We start from the raw sequence: 5,407 nt of genomic DNA, 5'->3' as shown, positions 1-5,407 counted from the left end.
TTTTTTTTTTTTTTTTTTTTTTTTTGGAACCTGGGATTGAACTCAGGCCCTTGCACTTGCCAGGGAAGCACTTTTTCTAATGAGTCATCTCCCCGGCCCTCTCCTAGGTATTTTCCCAAAAGAACTAAACTCACCATTCCATCGTGATATATGTGCACCCATGCTTGAAGATCACAATAGGTCATAGCTAAATCTTGGAAGCAACCCAAATGCCCATCATCTGCGAAATGGATGAAAAGAAATGGTATTTTCACACAATGGAGTATTATTCAGCTGTAAAAAAGATAAATTTGAGGGTTTTGTAGATAAATGGATGCAGCTAGAAACTATGTTGATAAGTGAAATAAATCAGATCCACAAGTGCAAACATTGCATTATCTCACTAGTGCGAGATTCTGAAATTAATTAAAGCAATCATGAATGTTCTGCAAATATTTACTTTACTCTGATGCTTTTCTTTTTATTTCTGAATAATATCATTTGATAAGTGAAGGTATGTAACTATGATACAGCTTAGGAAAATTTAAAAATATTTTATTAATGTTATGTTCTTTAGAACAAGGTTTCTAGGTCAGGCCAAATAGCTCAGTGGATTAAAGAACCTGCAATCAAGCGCAGGGGCCAGGGTGTTTGATCCTGGGGCTTGTGGTGCTGGCCTAGCCCCCGAGGCATGCTGAGACAGCAATTGAGACTGAGCGTGGTGGCGCTCACCTATAATCTCAGCTTTGGAGAGGCTGTAAACAGACTGATCACTATGAGTCTGATCTAGTAGTGAGACCCTGAATGCCCTGTAACCCCTTCCTTAAAATACAAAAACAAAACAAGACAAAATAAATAAAACAATGTTTTTAGAAACATTTCAGGTATAAATGAAAGTATAATCCAGGTTTTTATGCTTTAGGTATATCCAAAGGGTATTTTTTTATTTTTCTCACAAAACATAAAAAGATATTCTTTTAGGAGCTAGGGAGATGGCTCAGTGGCATAAGTGCTTCCCTGGCAAGCACAAGGGTCTGAGTTCAATCCCCGGTTCTCAAAAAAAAAAAAAAAAAGCTTCCCTATGAGAAAGTCTAATAATTTACTTTTATGTCTACAATTAATTTTATTTAATTTCTCTAGAGGGTGGGATTTTTACCACATAGATTTCCATGAATATACAGCACAACTTGTTGGAAAGATCCCCTCCCCCATCAACTTTGTTTCATATCAATGTCATCAATCAACTGATCACTTTTGTGCAGGCTGATTTCTAGAAATGCATCATTTTTTCTTAATTTACAAAACTTCTGTGGAGAATCTGTGTTTAATTTTCCTAATTTTTATGCTCTGGGAAGAATTTTCCTCATCATTGTCTTTTGAGGGAGTCCCAGAAGGGGACAGCATTACTGGAGCTTCCAGAGGGAGAGGGGACCCGTTTTGTAGGACATCTGAAAACCCAGGTATGAGATTTTCACAGTTGGTGAGTGCAGGAGGGAGAGAACAACGTGGCAGAAGTAAAGGAATTAGGACATTTCCTCATTAAATTTACTTGACTCTGCATGGACTCAATATATACATAATTTCTGTTTAGAAATAGAGTATTTCTGTGCATGTTTAAATTTATAGCCCAGCTAAACTGCAGCAAGTGTATGACTGACACTTCAAGCATATTGCATGTGCTGTGTCTCACGTGACCTCGCAACTTGCATAGCACCTGATTTTTAACAAAATTTTTTTCTAGTGTACTGCATTCAAAACTACAATCTTAGGGGCATTCAATGACGGATCAAGGGCCAGGGAGATGGCTTAGTAGAATAAGCACTTCCCTGGCAAGCGCAAGGGCCTGAGTTCAATCCCTGGTTCCAGAAAAAACAAACAAACAAAAAAAAGATGAATCATAGTGACACACCCAGAAAAAGAATGTATTGCCTCCCAAGTCCAATGTAGGTATTTATTCCCTCATTTAGCTTGTTAGAGAGAACAGATGCAAGAACTTATTCTTCATCTCAGAATGAATATTTTGACATGTGGTACTCTATGGGACCCCTAAAATATTGACTAATGTGAAAGTTTCCTAAATTTTATTGTATCTATTTTCCACCTTCCAATATCCACATATCTTGCCATCATAGATGAAGTAGTTCCTACTATGTATCTAGCCAGCATCTCAGTAATGAATGATAAAAACATAATCTTATAGGAAAGAAAGAAGAGCAACCCTTCTGTGGACTAAATAATGACATGGGCCTGTCTAGGTGATGTGTTCCTTAATAGGATGGTGAATGTTACTATGAGAAGAAGTTGCGTCAATTTGCTCAATCAATGAAAGATTACTTCTATCAGTAGCTTCAACTGGAATCATCATCTGTTTTCATTTCCAATCATATCTGTAATTCTTCAAGATTTTGATGTTTTCTGTAGAGACACAAGAGGCAGAGTTGAATAGGATGTGTTGAGAATCATTACGACTTAATCTTCCAAACCAATGATAGCAACAGCAACCTCTGTAATCTGAAAATGTGCTGTGTTTTGTTTTTGTTGTTTATTATTTTTGTAAGCAGGATCAGTTCTAGTGACTTTGCTCATCATTTCCCAGTTCAACCCACAGGTGAGAAAATCAGTGTGGGATTCTTGCAGCTGCAGATCAGATCTTCTTCAACTATTCATTGTGGAAGTGAAAAAAATCATACTAGTTTTGAGGCAGGTATTCACTGAACTCATAGTGAGAAAAAAAATCAAAAAATAATATCTAAAAGAATAGCTACATGTACTGGCTTTACCCTAACATGTGGGCTTGTAGTCTTTCTTCTGACTGGTAACTCACAGGGACATTTAGTGTTTTCTTAAATCTGCAAGCTCAGACTCAATATATTTGCATTATTCCTGAAATGCATTATTACTTAGTTTTTTTTAGTGTTCTATTACTCTCATAAATAGCCATATATCTCTGGAGCATGTTAAGAGAAGGTTTAGCAGTACAATTATGCTGCTGTAGATATTTTTCTTAAAGGAAACAAGACTCCTAAGGGGGCTCTGAGTCTCTAAACTGACCTAAGTGTGGCAAATGATTGAGAGGTAGAGAGGTAGAGACTCTGCTTTGGCAATTCCAGATAAACTGTTTATTCAAATGCTTATGGAGGTCAGGTCAGGATTTAGAAGATGGCCTAATTATTTCAGTTTTATGGACACTATAATGAAACTATAGGTACTATAAGCCAGGTAAATCTGATAATTTCTTTAACTACGATCTCTACTACAGTAACCAAAACTATCTTGCCTTTGGCAACTAAATGCCACACTTGGCTCCTGCTACTGTGCAACCTCATTACGTACTTTGAAATCAAGTTTAGAAGTTTGGTGACATAACAACCTCTTTGGATGGAAATTCAAGAGGAAGTAATTATTTTTGCTAAAGCCAACTCATATGAAACCTTTTCATAGATCACACTTCATACCATACTCTCTGGATCCTGCTAAGAATTAGTCTAGTTACACTCAAGCAAAGAGAGGTCACTTGGGTAGCTCTTGGGTAAGCAAATGACCTCAAGAAAGTCTCTTCAGGATCTGTAGGCCAAGAGGGATACATTAATTGGGTGGTTGGATGTTTCTACTGATAAAACTCTAAAGAATTTGGAAGGTTAATGTCTTTCCTCCTCTCTCCTCACATGTCACTATGAATTCTCTGGATTCCATGCTTCCCTGGTCAACACTTTCCTTTTAACAAAAGACTCCATAGGTGATAACAAATTCAGTTCTTGCTGTAGTCTCACAATTTAGGAAATGACACACTGAGTCTGGTTTTCAGAAACCTCTGCCTTCTGGATACAAAAGATGAAGGTTTCTTTCTAGACAGAGAGAGAGGCTTCCGTATCACTTGAGCTCTCATGAACTAGAGTTGAAAGGCCTGAGCTCATTTGTTTTCCCCCCTATGTTCTCCATTGTAATTAAAAACAACTTTTCAATAAAATTATTCCTCTCAGTTTGATTACCTTAATGTGTAGAATGTACATACACATGAAACACTTCCCTTTCACCTGGCTTTGACTACAAGTATTGTTTTGCATGTCCTTGTCACACCATGCCATAGATGACCAGCACTCTTCTTACAAGTGTAAGTCATTAGTACATTTAAGTCATATTGATTAAAGAAATAGTTTAACAAAGCCTAGAACCAATTCAAGAAAATAACTTTTAATGTGTTATTCTTCTAGAACTTCTGATACTAACATATCTTGAACAAGGAAAACAAAAACAGTAATAAATTTATATTTGGAAATTTATTATAAAGATTTTATTTTTACATTTGGGAATTATAAGGTAAGGCTAAAATCTGTAAAGTTTGGGGGCTGGGGAGATAGCTCAGTGGAATAAGTACTTGCTTGGCAAGTGCAAGGTCTTGAGTTTGATCAAAAATAAAAATAAATAAATAAATAAAATTTATAAAGATGCCGATCAGAAGGGTGGGCAAGAACACAGGCATGAGATGGAGCTGCTCTGCATGGAAAGGATGGGAAGGGTTTTTTTTAAATTAAAAAAGATTCCATCTATTTTAAGGATTTTCAGCTGATTGGCGTGGGTGGTGTTCCTTTCATTGCCTTGTATTGTAGACTATGTTTACATAGACTATGACCTTCTTAGAAATTCCTAACCAAGTGTTTGAATGAGTAACTACAAACTGAAGCAAAACAAAATGAAACATCTTGGATCTAGTCTGTCTCTCAAAGGTTCTGTGTGGTAAGTGCTTGAAACCTAGTTTGATGTTGCTAGGATGTGGTTGAAGTTTGAAGGTGGGTGCCTAATTTTAAGTCACTGAAGCTCCCTTTCAAGGGCACAGTGGGACTCTTGACACTGCTCGTGCTGTCTTCTGCATCCTGACCATGAGAAGCATAAGTGAGCTCTGGTTTTGCTGCACCACACATTCCACTGTGGTGTGTTGCCTGACTACAGGACCAATAAGACTGGGGACCATTTCTCAAAGACTGAAGACTTCAAAACTGTGAGCTTGGGCTACACCTGACTGGCAAGTGGAAGGACCTGAGTCTGAACCATGATAAAACATGCTGTGCCAGTCTCGAAGCTACAGGTGCAATGGGCTGCCCCCTAATGATAAACTCGAAGCCTTTATATTGAAGTGGATGCCACTTGAAGATATACTCATAAGTGAAATAAACCAGACACACATGTGTAAATATCCATAGTATAGTTTCCTTAGTATAAGAATTGAAAAGAAGAAATACAAATAGAAAGGTATAATACAATTAAAAGGAAAGCAAGAACTTGAGGACTAGACAATGAAGAGAGAGCAAGGAGAAGAGCTAGGAAACATCACATAGGCAAGCCATACAGTTATATATACAAGATGGGTAAGGCAATTATTCTGAGAATCTTCAGAAGATTTCGAATCTAGCAGTTAATTGGAAGGATTATA

The sequence above is a fragment of the Octodon degus genome, unplaced genomic scaffold (genome assembly GCF_000260255.1).
Source record: "Octodon degus isolate 3935 unplaced genomic scaffold, OctDeg1.0 scaffold00125, whole genome shotgun sequence".
NCBI classification, from domain to species: domain Eukaryota; kingdom Metazoa; phylum Chordata; class Mammalia; order Rodentia; family Octodontidae; genus Octodon; species Octodon degus.
The sequence above is the reverse complement of the archived record's forward strand: the minus strand, read 5'-3'. Positions refer to the sequence as shown.